This window comes from Arachis hypogaea, chromosome 2, assembly GCF_003086295.3.
Source record: "Arachis hypogaea cultivar Tifrunner chromosome 2, arahy.Tifrunner.gnm2.J5K5, whole genome shotgun sequence".
Taxonomy (NCBI): domain Eukaryota; kingdom Viridiplantae; phylum Streptophyta; class Magnoliopsida; order Fabales; family Fabaceae; genus Arachis; species Arachis hypogaea.
This window is the reverse complement of record NC_092037.1, coordinates 71,828,725-71,844,631: the sequence shown is the minus strand read 5'-3', so window position 1 is coordinate 71,844,631 and position 15,907 is coordinate 71,828,725.

Sequence of the window (15,907 nt, the reverse complement as noted above, 5' to 3'; positions counted from 1 at the left end):
AGGAGCACAAGAGTGCAACTCTCATTCTGGGAAGACCTTTCCTAGCAACTGGACGAACTCTTATTGATGTACAAAAAGGGGAAGTAACCCTGAGAGTCAATGAGGATGAGTTCAAGTTGAATGCTGTAAAAGCTATGCAGCATCCAGACACACCAAATGACTGCATGGGCGCTGACATTATTGACTCTCTGGTAGAAGAGATCAATATGACTGAAAGCCTAGAATCAGAGCTTGAGGACATCTTCAAGGATGCTCAACCTGATCAAGAAGAACCAGAGGAAACAAAGGAATTTTCGAAAATTCCTCAGGAGGAGGATAAGCCTCCCAAACCTGAACTCAAACCCCTACCACCATCCCTGAAGTATGCATTTCTGGGAGAGGGTGACACTTTTCCAGTGATTATAAGCTCTGCTTTAAATCCACAGGAAGAGGAAGCACTGATTCAAGTGCTAAGGACACACAAGACAGCTCTTGGGTTGTCCATAAGTGATCTTAAAGGCATTAGCCCAGCTAGATGTATGCACAAGATCCTATTGGAGGATAATGCCAAACCAGTGGTCCAACCACAGAGGAGGCTAAATCCAGCCATGAAGGAGGTGGTGCAGAAAGAGGTCACTAAATTACTAGAGGCTGGAATTATTTATCCTATTTCTGATAGCCCCTGGGTGAGCCCTGTACAAGTTGTCCCCAAGAAGGGAGGCATGACAATGGTTCATAATGAAAAAAATGAACTGGTTCCTACAAGAACAGTCACAGGGTGGCGCATGTGTATTGACTACAGAAGGCTCAATACAGCCACCAGAAAGGATCATTTTCCTTTGCCATTCATAGACCAAATGCTAGAAAGAATAGCTGGTCATGATTATTACTGCTTTTTGGATGGCTATTCAGGTTACAACCAAATTGCAGTAGATCCTCAGGACCAAGAGAAAACAGCATTTACTTGCCCTTCTGGCGTGTTTGCCTACAAGAGGATGCCTTTTGGTCTGTGTAATGCTCCTGCAACCTTTCAGAGATGCATGTTATCCATCTTCTCTGATATGGTGGAGAAATTCCTGGAAGTCTTCATGGATGACTTCTCAGTATATGGAGACTCATTCAGCTCCTGTCTTAACCACCTAGCACTTGTCCTGAAAAGGTGCCAAGAGACTAACCTGGTTTTAAACTGGGAGAAATGTCACTTTATGGTGACTGAAGGAATTGTCCTTGGACACAAAATTTCAAGCAGGGGAATAGAGGTGGATAAGGCAAAGGTAGAGGTAATTGAAAAATTACCACCACCTGCCAATGTTAAGGCAATCAGAAGCTTTCTGGGGCATGCAGGATTCTACAGAAGGTTTATAAAGGATTTTTCAAAAATTACAAAACCTTTGAGTAACCTGCTAGCTGCTGACACACCATTTGTGTTTGACACATAGTGTCTGCATGCATTTGAGACCCTGAAAGCTAAGCTGGTCACAGCACCAGTCATCTCTGCACCCGATTGGACATTGCCATTTGAACTAATGTGTGATGCCAGTGACCATGCCATTGGTGCAGTGTTGGGACAGAGGCATAACAAGCTTCTGCATGTCATTTATTATGCCAGTCATGTTCTAAATGATGCACAGAAGAATTACACAACCACAGAAAAAGAGTTACTTGCAGTGGTCTATGCCATTGACAAGTTTAGATCCTATCTAGTGGGATCCAAAGTGGTTGTGTACACTGACCATGCTGCTCTTAAATACTTACTCACAAAGCAAGATTCAAAACCCAGGCTAATAAGATGGGTGTTGCTTCTGCAAGAGTTTGATATAGAAATAAGAGACAGAAAAGGGACAGAGAACCAGGTAGCTGATCATCTGTCCCGAATAGAACCAGTAGCTGGGGCGTCCCTCCCTTCTACTGAGATTTCAGAGACTTTCCCAGATGAGCAACTCTTTGCCATTCAGGAAGCTCCATGGTTTGCAGATATTGCAAACTATAAGGCTGTGAGGTTCATACCCCAGGAGTACAGCAGAGTGCAAAGAAAGAAATTAATTTCAGATGCCAAGTACTACCTATGGGATGAGCCATATCTCTTTAAGAGATGTGCAGACAGAATGATCCGCAGATATGTACCCAGAGAAGAAGCACAGAGGATCCTATGGCACTGCCATGGATCACAGTATGGAGGACATTTTGGAAGTGAGCGAACAGCCACTAAAGTCCTCCAATGCGGCTTCTACTGGCCTACTCTCTATAAAGATGCCCGAGAGTTTGTGCGTAACTGTGACAGTTGCCAAAGAGCTGGTAACTTGCCTCACGGATATGCCATGCCTCAACAAGGGATATTAGAGATAGAATTGTTTGATGTATGGGGAATTGACTTCATGGGTCCATTCCCACCATCATACTCAAACACTTACATTCTGGTAGCAGTGGACTATGTATCTAAGTGGGTAGAAGCAATTGCTACACCCACTAATGATACCAAGACCGTGCTGAAATTCCTCCAGAAATACATCTTCAGCAGATTTGGTGTTCCCAGAGTACTAATCAGTGACGGGGGCACTCATTTCTGCAATAGACAGCTATACTCTGCTATGGTCAGATATGGAATTAGCCACAAAGTGGCAACTCCGTATCATCCACAGACAAATGGGCAAGCTGAAGTCTCCAACAGAGAGCTAAAAAGAATCCTAGAACGGACTGTGATAGCCCGAAGAAAGGATTGGGCAAAGAGTTTGGATGATGCTCTGTGGGCATACAGAACAGCATTCAAGACTCCAATAGGAACCTCTCCATACCAACTGGTGTATGGGAAGGCCTGTCATCTGCCCGTGGAACTGGAACATAAAGCCTACTCGGCAACCAGGTTCCTAAACATGGATGCTCAATTAGCTGGTGAAAAAATATTGCTCCAGCTAAATGAGCTAGAGGAATTCAGACTCAATGCCTTTGAAAATGCAAAAATTTATAAGGAAAAGGCAAAGAAGTGGCATGACAAGAAGTTGTCATCCAGAGTCTTTGAGCCAGGACAAAAAGTTCTGCTCTTCAACTCTAGGCTCAGATTGTTTCCAGGAAAACTTAAGTCTCGGTGGAGGGGTCCGTATGTGATTACAGGAGTGTCACCATATGGATATGTTGAGCTTCAGAATATTGATTCTGACAAAAAGTTCATTGTTAATGGACAGAGAATCAAGCATTATCTTGAAAGCAATATTGAGCAGGAATGCTCAAAACTGAGGCTGAAATGATCCTCAGTAAAGGTCCAGCTAAATACAATAAAGAAGCGCTTGCTGGGAGGCAACCCAGTCATTAGCAGGTTATATGTTTTGTTTCTACAGAGGCAAGTATCAAAAATGAAGGAATTCACAGAGTTACAGAAGGATTTGGTGCAAAAAGCAGAGAAACAGAGCTTACTGGCGAAAAAACGCCAGTAAGGGGCATTTTGGGCGTTAAACGCCAGAATGGGCACCATTCTGGGCGTTTAACGCCAGTAAAGGTGCCATTTTGGGTGTTAAACGCCAGAATGGGCACCATTCTGGGCGTTTAACGCCAGGTGTGCAGCATCTTGGGCGTTTAGCAAAACGCCCAGTGATAAAGGGAATCCTGGCGTTTAACGCCAGCCAGGGCACCTGGCTGGGCGTTAAACGCCCACATTGGCTAACAATTGGGCGTTAAACGCCAGAATGGATACCATTCTTGGCGTTTAACGCCAGAAAGGTGGGGACCAAGATTTTGCTTTCCAATCAAATTTTTTTCAAACTTTCCTTTTTTGACCCATACTTTTCTACATAAACACATTTCAACCTTTCATCATTCACCTTCAAATCTTCAAAAATCAAAATCATTCTTCAAATCTCTCAAATCAATCCCAAATCTTGTTCAAAAACTCACCAATCTCTCAAAATCTCTTCACATCTTCTCAAATCTCCTTCCAATTTTTCGAAATCTCTTCCTCCCCCCTTATATATAGACGTTCGGCCTCACCATTCCCCCACACCATTCGAATTCGCTCTTCTCCTCTCTCTCCTCCTTCCTTTTTTTTGCTTGAGGACAAGCAAACCTCTAAGTTTGGTGTGCTTTTTCGTGATCACTGAGCCAAGATTCATCAAGATCATGGCTCCTAAGGGAAAACAAACCAATTTAAGAGGAAAGAAAGAGAATAATCCAAAGAATCTTTGGAATCAAGAGAAGTTCTTAACCAAAGAACATGAGGACCATTATCACAAAATAATGGGTCTGAGGTCAGTGATCCCGGAAGTTAAATTTGATCTGAAAGAAGATGAATATCCGGGGATCCAAGAGCAAATTCGAAACAGAGGATGGGAAATTCTAACCAATCCTGAGATAAAGGTTGGAAGAAATATGGTTCAGGAATTCTACTCAAATCTGTGGCTAACAGATAAGCAGAGAATGACTGGAACTACTTACCATACCTACAGAACCATGGTCAGAGGGAAAGTTATGCACTTCCATCTGGACAAAATAAGAGAAATCTTCAAATTGCCTCAACTGCAGGATGATCCTGATTCCTTTAATAGGAGAATGGTGAGAGCAGATAAAGGGTTGGATCAAGTTCTAGAGGACATATGCCTCCCTGGAACTAAGTGGATAACCAATTCAAAGGGTGTCCCAAACCAACTCAAGAGGGGAGACCTCAAACCAATTGCAAGAGGTTGGCTAGACTTTATTGGGCGTTCCATACTGCCCACTAGCAACCGTTCTGAGGTCACTATCAAGAGAGCAGTGATGATTCATTGCATTATGCTTGGAAAAGAAGTGGAGGTTCATCATGTGATTGCTTGTGAGATCTACACAATTGCAAATAAGAATTCCACTGAAGCCAAATTGGCTTACCCAAGCTTGATCTCCTTGCTCTGTAAAGAGGCTGGGGTAAAGATGGGAGTAGATGAATTCATACCCATTGAACATCCAATTACCAAGAAGTCAATGGAAGGACAAGTGCAAGACAACTCTATCAAAAGGAGGGCGCAGGAGTTCCTCCCTGAATTTCCTGAAATTGGCTACTGGGCCAGCCTAGAAGCATCTATCACCAAGTTGCAAGTAACTATGGAGCAACTTAAGGAAGAACAGCAGAATCAGAACTGCATGCTCTGCAAATTGCTGAAGGAACAAGAGAAGCAGGGGCGTGAACTTGGTGAACTGAAACGCCAAAAATTCTCCCCTCAATTTGAGGGAGCATCCACTTCTCAAAATCAAGGTTGTTGAGTCCTAACTCTGTGAAAACCTCTATCATTAAGAGCCTATTTAAATTTTTGTTTTCTATTTTTTAGTTGAGATCTTATATCTATTTTTTAGTCTTGTTCTTAATTCATAATTAATAAAATTTAAAATTCATGTCTTAAAGCTATGAATGTCCTATGAATCCATCACCTTTCTTAAATGAAAAATGCTTTAATCACAAAAGAACAAGAAGTACAGGATTTCAAATTTATCTTTGAAACTAGTTGAATTAGTTTGATGTGGTGACAATACTCTTTGTTTTCCGAATGAATGATTGAACAGTGCATATGTCTTTTGAATTTGTTGTTTTGAGAATGTTAAAATTGTTGGCTCTTGAAAGAATGAGGGAAAAAGAGAACTGTTATTGAGGATCTGAAAAATCATCAAATTGATTCTTGAAGCAAGAAAAAGCAGTGATTCAAAAAAAACGAAAAAAAAGAAAGAAAAGAAAGAAATGAAGTTGTGATCCAAGGCAAAAAAGAGTGTGCTTAAGAACCCTGGACACCTCTAATTGGGGACTCTAGCAAAGCTGGGTCACAATCTGAAAAGGTTCACCCAAATATGTTTCTGTGGCATGTATGTATCCGGTGGTAATACTGGAAGACAGAGTGCTTTGGGCCACAGCCAAGACTCATACACTAGCTATGTTCAAGAATCATTATACTTGACTAGGAGAATCAATAACACTATCTGAGTTCTGAGTTACTATAGATGCCAATCATTCTGAACTTCAAGGGATGAAGTGAGATGCCAAAACTGTTCGGAAGCAAAAAGCTACTAGTCCCGCTCATCTAATTGGAGCTAAGTTTCCTTGATATTTTGGAATCTATAGTATATTCTCTTCTTTTTATCCTACTTTGATTTTCAGTTGCTTGGGGACAAGCAACAATTTAAGTTTGGTGTTGTGATGAGCGGATAATTTATACGCTTTTTGGCATTGTTTTTAGCATGTTTTTAGTATATTTTAGTTAGTTTTTAGTATATTTTTATTAGTTTTTAGTTAAAATTCACTTTTCTGGATTTTACTATGAGTTTGTGTGTTTTTCTGTGATTTCAGGTATTTTCTGGCTGAAATTGAGGGTCCTGAGCAAAAATCTGATTCAGAGACTGAAAAGGACTGCAGATGCTGTTGGATTCTGACCTCCCTGCACTCGAAGTAGATTTTCTGGAGCTACAGAAACCCAATTGGCGCGCTCTCAACGGCGTTGGAAAGTAGACATCCTGGGCTTTCCAGCAATGTATAATAGTCCATACTTTGCCTGAGATTTGATGGCTCAAACCGGCGTGGAAAATCAGCCTCAGAATTTCCAGCGTTTAACGCTGGAACTGGCATAAATCTTGGAGTTAAACGCCCAAACTGGCATGAAAGCTGGCGTTTAACTCCAGAAAAAGTCTCTACAGATGAAAGCTTCAATGCTCAGCCCAAGCACACACTAAGTGGACCCAGAAGTGGATTTTTATGTCATTTACTCATTTCTGTATACCCTAGGTTACTAGTTCACTATTAATAGGATCTTTTGACATTGTATCTGTACCTCATGACACTTTACACGTTTCTTTGTGTACCTTCTACGGCATGAGTCTCTAAACCCCATGGTTGGGGGTGAGGAGCTCTGCTGTGTCTTGATGGATTAATGCAATTACTACTGTTTTTCATTCAATCATGCTTGCTTCCATTCTAAGATATCACTTGTTCTTAACCCGGATGAATGTGATGATCCGTGACACTCATCATATTCTCAACTATGAACGTGTGCCTGACAACCACCTCCGTTCTATCTTAGATTGAGTAGATATCTCTTGGATTCCTTAACCAGAATCTTCGTGGTATAGGCTAGAACTGATGGCGGCATTCAAGAGAATCCGGAAGGTCTAACCTTGTCTGTGGTATTCTGAGTAGGATTCAATGATTGAATGACTGTGACGAGCTTCAAACTCCTGAGGGCGGGGCGTTAGTGACAGACGCAAAAGAATCACTGGATTCTATTCCGGCCTGATTGAGAACCGACAGATGGATAGCCGTGCCGTGACAGGGTGCGTTGAACATTTCCACTGAGAGGATGGGAGGTAGCCACTGACAACGGTGAAACCCTTGCATACAGCCTGCCATGGAAGGAGCCTTGCGTGTTTGAAGAAGAAGACAGTAGGAAAGCAGAGGTTCAGAAGACAGAGCATCTCCAAAACCTCAACCTATTCTCCATCACTGCAATTCAAGTACCTGTTTTATGTTCTTTTGCTTTTTACAATCAATCCTGATAATCTTTGATATCCTGACTAAGAGTTACAAGATAACCATAGCTTGCTTCAAGCCGACAATCTCCGTGGGATCGACCCTTACTCACGTAAGGTATTACTTGGACGACCCAGTGCACTTGCTGGTTAGTTGTGCGGGATTGCAAAGTGTGATTGCAATTTCGTGCACCAGCTTGCAATGAAGAGATTCTTTTATTGAAAAATTCTAAACTGACATAAATTTCTCACACCAGCCGCCTAGTCGTGTGATGGTCAAAGATCTTCTTGATCATAGCATCGTGAGTCTTCTCCCATATAAATTCTCTTGCACAAGAAGATAATCGAAATTAAATATGTAATTAAACAAAATTGAAGATAGAAACCAACTAAAGTTTGAACGTGTGAAGATTTTACCATCCACCTGTGAAACCATTGCTCTTTGGTCGCAGCATGGATCTTCTTGTAGTTTGGCCATGGGTAAACTTAAGATTAGTAAACATAAATGTTGTTTAAGAATTTCAAAATAAATTGCATTTAATACCAATTAAAATAGTACTCACACGGTCAAACTATCAAGCCAAATCATCATTCGTACGCTCGGCGTGGTGCTATAGGGTATCTGGCTAGGATCATTGAGTGGATTCCAACACTGTGATTCCTTGTTGAATACATATGTAATAATTTGATCAACCCCCTCAACCAACTTAGGTTTTTTCCCCCTCTCCTTGTTGAGTATTATCCTTATCGTACATCCATATATGATGACTTGGAATCATTTTGCAAGAAACAACCTAGAATTCAACCAACAACACAACTTATCAAATTTTTTAGAAATTTTGGCAGAGTTTTTTCTGTATTTAAAATCTTCCACCAAATGTAATTTTTATTTTATCAAAACCCAAATATGTTTTTAAACAATTTTAACAATAATTTGGCAGAATTTTTCTTTAATTTAGAGACTTCTACCAAAACTTTTATCAATTTTCAAAGAGAAAATAGTTGCAGGCATAACTTAAAACAAATATGCATTCAATAAAATATCAAATCCTAGCCATTCTAATACGCAATCCCTTATTACTCTGCAATTTTTTACCAAGCAAGTGTTTCGAGAAGGCGCCATCAGGCAACCTTCTCTCACGTCCATCCTAAAACTCTATACTAAGAAAAGTAAATCCAGCATTAAACTTACAGTTAGAGAAAAAAATCATCCTGAATACTGCATGAACAACTCACGTATATATCTTAGGACGAACAATCTACGACTAAAGCTAAATGAAGATCAATCAAAAAGAAAATTCTAAAATAGAAATAAAGTTTGTAAATTATAAAAGTTATTAAATAAATAAATAAACAATAAAAAAATGTATGCATACTTTCTCAAATAGAATTAAGTAAATATTAAATATTAATATTTTAATTTAATCATAAATTCCTAATATGCTTTATTGTGTGAAACATATAAGACAACCTTAAAGAAAAAAGAAACTCAATTTTATATTTAAAAAAAAGTTTTACAAATTCTGCCATTTCTAAATCATACAACCAAAAGTAGAAAATTTAAAAAATTAAAATCAAACAAAAAATGACATTAGTAAACTGACTCAGGAAGCAACTTAAAGCAACTAAAACTCAATTTATTTAATTAAATAATTTAATTTAAAACTTATCTAATCTAATATTATTTAATTTTTAATTAGACTATAATAATCTAAAAAACAATACATTCAAACCCTAACCACACATGTCATAAAAAAATTAAGTAAAAAATTTAATGAAAGTTACAATAATACTTTAAATGAACAAAAATATTCTGTAAAAAAATTGAATAGAAATTTACCTCTGATGGTGATGGCGCAGTGGTGAATGGGGTAAGGAATAAACCTATTTTCAGTCACTTAGGGTCTAGAATTTTTATTTTTTTGCAAAAACTAAACAAAATGGAGAAATTGCTTACCTCTAGTGCAGTGAACCTCCGCGGTGTCGACGGCGGCGCAGTGGCAACTTCAACAGCAATGATATCGTGGTGGTGGGTGGAGACACGCAAGAGAGATATTTCGATACTCCCACAGCAGTGGCGACCACCTTCAACAATGCGCCAGCGACAAAGCGCAAGTTCCGGTGGCAACGGAGGAGGTTGTAGCAATCAAACATAGGAGAGGAGAGGGAGAGAAAAGAGAAGAAGGAGAAATAGAATTTGCAGAATAAGGGAGAAAAGGGGTATGTTTCAAATTTATCGTCAGATTTATCAGCAGAAAATTCAACAGTAACGAAGTGACCGTTATCAAAATGACGCATTTCATTTTTTGGTGTTACCATCGGATTTTTCTGCCGATAAATGCGACGGTGATGTTGGCGCTAGTAAATTACTTATTTGAACCAAAATATACTATCAGATTTTGGGATGGGAGACCAAATTCAACAGTAATGTTTTGGCCAGACAAAATATTAACAATATTTCACATAAAATCCGATGGTAAATTTGTTGGAATCGTCCCACACAAAAATTCGACGGTTATAACCGAATTCCTTGTAGTGTACAGAGAAGCGCCTAATGTCATATGAGATTTACTTTATCTTGTTACATTACATCACAGGGTTAATAATTTAGATTCAGTTGAGGCAATAAAGGAAATACATTTATATAGATATCAAAAGGAAAGCTTTGATAGGTGAGAAGTTATTCGAACTACAAAAAAACTTCAACCTGGTAAGATATATGTTTAATAGTAACTTGTTTTATACTTTCATTTCATTAATTTGATAATTAATAGTATGGTTATGAATTGTAACTTGTAGATGAATGGTGGAAGTTGTTTGATGATTCTGCTCCATGTTTACAAAAGATAGCAATCACATTTCTTAGCGATGCTTCCTTATGATGAAAAAGAATTGGAATCTTTTTTATCATATTCATTATAAAAGAAGAAAAAGATTGGAGCATAATAGGTTAAATGATATTGTGCATGTTACCTATAATTTGCGTCTTAAATCTAATTAATATAAGTTTCATACTTTCATTTCATATTATTGGATTTGGGTATTTAAATGTTCTGTTATTTTCTTATATTGTATTTAATTTTTTAAAAAAGAAAAAGAAAGAAAAAGTGCAATATGATCCGATTGATTATGAAAGTATCAATTTGGTTAACTTTTAGATGTCAAAAGAGATCGTTGAGAAAGCGTCCGATCTTCTTAGTAATATTGAACACTTACTACGTGAGTATTAGAGTTTAATTCCTGATTATTTATTAAAATGATTTTAATTTTTAACTTATTAATAACATGTATATTTGTTAGATGATATTGATGTTGATTTTCATCAAAGTGGTGGTGGTGGTAGTACGCTTTATGTTGCATCACTTGATTCTTCTGGTCCAGATGGTGGAAAAGAAGGTGAAGATTATCTCAACAAAACAAATTTGCAGTAAATTTTTGCATATTTTGATTATTGATGACAAACTTTGATGTTGGCATTTCATATTTGGTTGGTTCTTTTGTTATTTGACTTTTAAATTTGTATTTAGATGATATTATTATGATTGATATAGTATTTTTAATTTGGATGACATTTTAAGATTTATATTAAATTATAATTAAAATTTAGTGTATTTATTTATATTTTATTTATTTTTTATTATAGAATGGATATTACTGTTGAAACAATTATACCAGTAAACTAATAAACCAATAGTTACCGATTCGATTTCAAAACCTTAGTTTTTTCTCTATTAAAAAGAACAATCTTCTTTCTTCACCAAAATTTCAATCTTCGCCAAAGTATTATCCTATTACATAGGCTAAACTTGGATTTCAAATTTTCTATTGCATGATCTCCTAAATTTTCACCCATTGCTTTTGTTATTACGTACTTTTGATTCAAGTTTTTATTCTTAACCAAAAAGTTATAGCTGATTACTTCTCTAACTCTCAACTTTTGATCAAAGTCTTCTAGTCAGAATTAATTAAGGTTTAATTACTCTGTAGGTCCTTATGGTTTTACTGAATTTTCTATTAGGTTCTTATACTTTTTTTCTTTTTAATTGGGTTCCTATTTGTTAGTTTTTTTCAACTTAGTCCCTATTAATGTTAAACGTCAAAAAAACTTTAGTAAATTGTGAAATTACTTGTATACCCCTATTTTCCTTCGTTATTCACCATTCTCTCTGAACAGCCACTTTTTAAAATCTTCTCTCTCCCAACTATGGAGTAACAATAATAATAAAAATAAATAACAATGATAACACATTAATTAGTTCAATTTTCACTATTGCATGCAGCTACCTCCTCCACCACCGCCACCATGACCTCGTCCCACCGTCCCCACCGCCATGATTCCTCCCCGTGACCCTTCCTTCCCTTAATCTCCACGCCACCCTCCTCCTTTGCTACTCCCATCCCCACCCCATCCCCGCCCACACCCGCCATGAATCCTCCCCATTCTCTTTCCTTCCACCATCTTCCATTTCTGCAGACCCGCTACGACCAACGTCTCCATGATCTCACCGGCGCCATAGCTGTTGCGAATCCTTACCAGGCCTATCCCTCCCTCTGATTATTCGTCTGATTTCTGACCACAATCGCCGCAAATCTTGCCCCGATGCCTTCCCACTATCTCCTATTTCGTGCACTGAAATGCCGTCATTTTTCACCACCAGCAATAACGCAACGATACTGGCACCCTCTCAACAAAGCCAACAACTCATTCTTTATGAATCAGATCCTGTTCTCATGCCTCCCACGTCACCATTGGAATCACCACAACCATTATCCCCTTCAAGCTACTTCTACGATGAACAATATAACTACGTCGCGAAAGCCAAACAAGATCGCTACGATAAACAAAGTGATCTGGCATGGCCGTTTAGGGATCTTCAAGGAATCAACAGCGATGACTTTATGGAAATCGCATACGAGCTGTTCTTCACGGCGCGTAGGTCCTCGCCAGGCTTCGGTGGCCCGAGCAACCTTATGTTCTATTCGAAGCATGAGAATAATAATGATGCGGGTGCTGGTCGAGCGCTGGTGTCACAGTTGAGTAGGATGTAGCGTGTGCTAGGGTTGAAGATGATTAGGAGCACCTTGGATCAGAGAATTTGGACGATAGAGTCTCTAACAGTGTTACCTTTGGTATCCCTATTGGTATGGCCTATGGTGGGAGGTAGTAGCCCCAAGTCTCGATTGGTAAAGCTGAGGAAGCAGTTGAGTATGGCGGATGTGATGAGGGTGCAGATGCATGCGATGCTGGTCCACTGCTTGTATACGTTTTCCATAAATTTTCTTTTTTTTCGTTGGTTTTGATAAGTGACGAGAGGACTTTTGCCGGTAAAGAATTTCACAAAAATAATCACGTTGTAAGTATAGTTTCTAAACCAACAGAGAATCCTTTCGTGCAAAAACTTGTTTGTCACTAAAGCAAACCCAATAAAAATAAACTGAAGTATTTAAACCTCGGGTCGTCTCTCAAGAAATTGTAGGGAGGTGTATTTATTATTGGTTATGGAAACAGGTATATTTTTGGATTTTTGAAATAGGTAACAGGAAAATAAACTGGCAATAAAGTAAATTAATTATCATAAAAACCATTGAAAAGTATAAGAACTGGACGTCCTATCCTAGTTATCCTTATCAATTGTGATGAGAATTGGCTTTTGCTCCCACATGGTCAACCTCTAACTATGAAGGTATGTTAAGTGGATAAATCAATTTGATTCCTCAGGTCCTAGTCAATTCCTAAGAAAAGACTAGAGTTAGGGGAATTCAAATCAATCAACAAAGAATTCCAATTTTCAATCAACAAGGAGTTTGATAACTCAAGTGTCTCCAATTACTCAACACAAGCTAAGAATGTAAAAAGCTAAATTAAAATCATAGATATAAAATACCTCAATTTGTATTAAAGAGAGAAATCAAATTAAACATGAGAATTCTTAAACCAAGTAGCAACATCAAATAATCAACAAAGGAAAATTAATAAACTAGAGTACTAGAAGAATTAAAAGTAGAAGAGAAATCATAATCCTAAAACCTAAGAGAGAGGGGAGAGCCTCTCTCTCTAGAAAACTAAATCTAAAACCAAAAATTATGTGAATGAATGTTGTCTCCATGAATGGATGTATTCTCCCACTTTATAGCCTCTACTCTGTGTTTTTTGGGCCGAAAATTAGGTCAAAAACAGCCCAGAAATCGCTCCCAATGATTTCTGGTACGTCCAGCACGCGGCAAAGTCATGCGTACGCGTAGATTGAGTTTTCTCCAAGTCACGCGTGCGCGTGATTCACGCGTGCGCGTTGCTGATCTTCAGAGCAGCTATGACAAATTATATATCGTTGCGAAGTTCCAGATGTTAGCTTTCTAACGCAACTAGAACTGTGTCCATTGGACCTCTGTAGCTCAAGTTATGATCGTTTGAGTGCGAAGAGGTCAGGGCTGACAGCTTTGCAGTTCCTTCAGCTTCTTGTATTCCTTCCACTTTTGCATGCTTCCTTTCTATCCTCTAAGCCATTCATGCCCTGTAATCTCTGAAAATACTTAACACACATATCATGGAATCGAATGGTAATAAGAGGGGATTTAAACAGCAAATTTAAGGCCAAAGAAGCATGTTCTCAATCATAGCACAAAGTTAGGAAGGAAAAATGTAAAACCATGCAAATAGTATGAATAAGTGTGCAAAGGCTTGATAAAAACCACTCAAATTAGCACAAGATAAACCATAAAATAGTGGTTTATACATTTTTGACAAACGGATTTTTTCCGGTAAAGAATTCACAAAAATAATCACGTTGCTAGTATAGTTTCTAAATCAACAAGAATCCTTTCGTACAAAAACTTGTTTGTCACTAAAGCAAACCCAATAAAAATAAACCGAAGTATTTAAACCTCGAGTCGTCTCTCAAGGAATTGCAGGGAGGTGTGTTATTATTGGTTATGGGTTTTTTTGTAATACCCGGTCTAACCGAAATTAATTAAATAATGAGTTAAGTAGGAGCGAATATGGTTGGAAGATTTGGCGATTGGAATTTGATGATTTCAATGTGATATTTGGATTCAGTGAATTTTTTCGAGTCGGAAGACATAGTTTTCTGCGTAAAAGCGCGCAGTGGAATTTTGACCGGCAGTACCGGCTGAGACCTGTCTGGTACTGCAGCTGAGAAAATTGATTATGAGTAAATAAGATTAAGAAATGAGGAATTATAATTAGGGGAGGTAGAAATATTTGAAGTGCGATTTAGAGCGCTAATCTTAAAGGTTTTGGTCCAAAATTGGGCCAACGGACAAAAATAAGTGAACCGGGCCTAAGTGGGCCCAAGACCCAACATATATAAACATTAGTTATGAGCATTTCAGCTCATTTTACCCTAAAAAGAAGGGTTGGGGCGCTGAATTAAGAAGAGAGAAGAGAAGAGAGAAAACCTAACTCTCTTTGATCTTCAAACCACCATAACTTGAGCTACGGAGCTCCGATTGACGAGCCGTTTGCGGCCACGCGTCGCTCTTCTCATCCTCTACAATTCTATCTAAGTTTTGTGGTGAGTATTCTATTCATCTCTGCCCAGTTTTCGAAATTCCTCACTGTTACACGTTTTTGGGAAGTTAGTGTTGAAATTTTGTGATTTTGGGTGTTTAGGGATACTCCAACATGGATTCTAAGTGGGTTCTATCCCTAATTCATATGGGCTGAGGTAAGAAGTGCTCAAACCCTTGTGATTTATCATCTTTATGAGCCCTAGGTTGATGTATGTATGTAATATTGGTTATGTTAGTGCATTTGATGGTTTTGGTGCACGATTGGGAGATTGGTGTTGCTTGAGGAGCTTTGGTGAGACTTGGAGCTAAGGTTGGTGGAGACTTCTAAAGAAGAGACTCAATTGATTTGGCTACAAGAGGTACGGTTTAAGTTTCATTTAAGTACCGTGTGGTGTGATGAGAATTCCTAGGCTAGATGCCCCTAGGATTAAGTTTGGATTGTGTAAATGGTTGATGCTAATATGCATAGTTGGTATGTAATGTGAATTGATGATTGGATTAAGAATTGTGTGGCCTTGTATGCTTGGTGTATTGAAAATTTGATGTATTGGGTAATGAGTATTAATTTGTGGTTTATGCATTTAAATTGTGAAATTGGGCCGGAGGCCGTAAATTTTGGGTCGGAGGCCGGAAAGAGGTAAGGAAGGTAAGTTGATGTGTGCATTGTATGATGACACAAGTGATTGGATGAATTTCAGATAATGAATATGCGAATGATTGGGTTGATTGTTGAATAATAAGGTTTGAGGAGTTGAAGTGTGGAATTTGGTAATTTTGGGTGAAATTATGTAGATGAGGTATGTTTGGTTTTGGGTTGAGAAATATTATGTGGTCATATATGTGATTATGATTATTGATGTCTTGATGGTATGATGATGCATGAGAGGTATATATATTGTGATATATGCTTGAGGAATGATTAAGGTTGATTTGT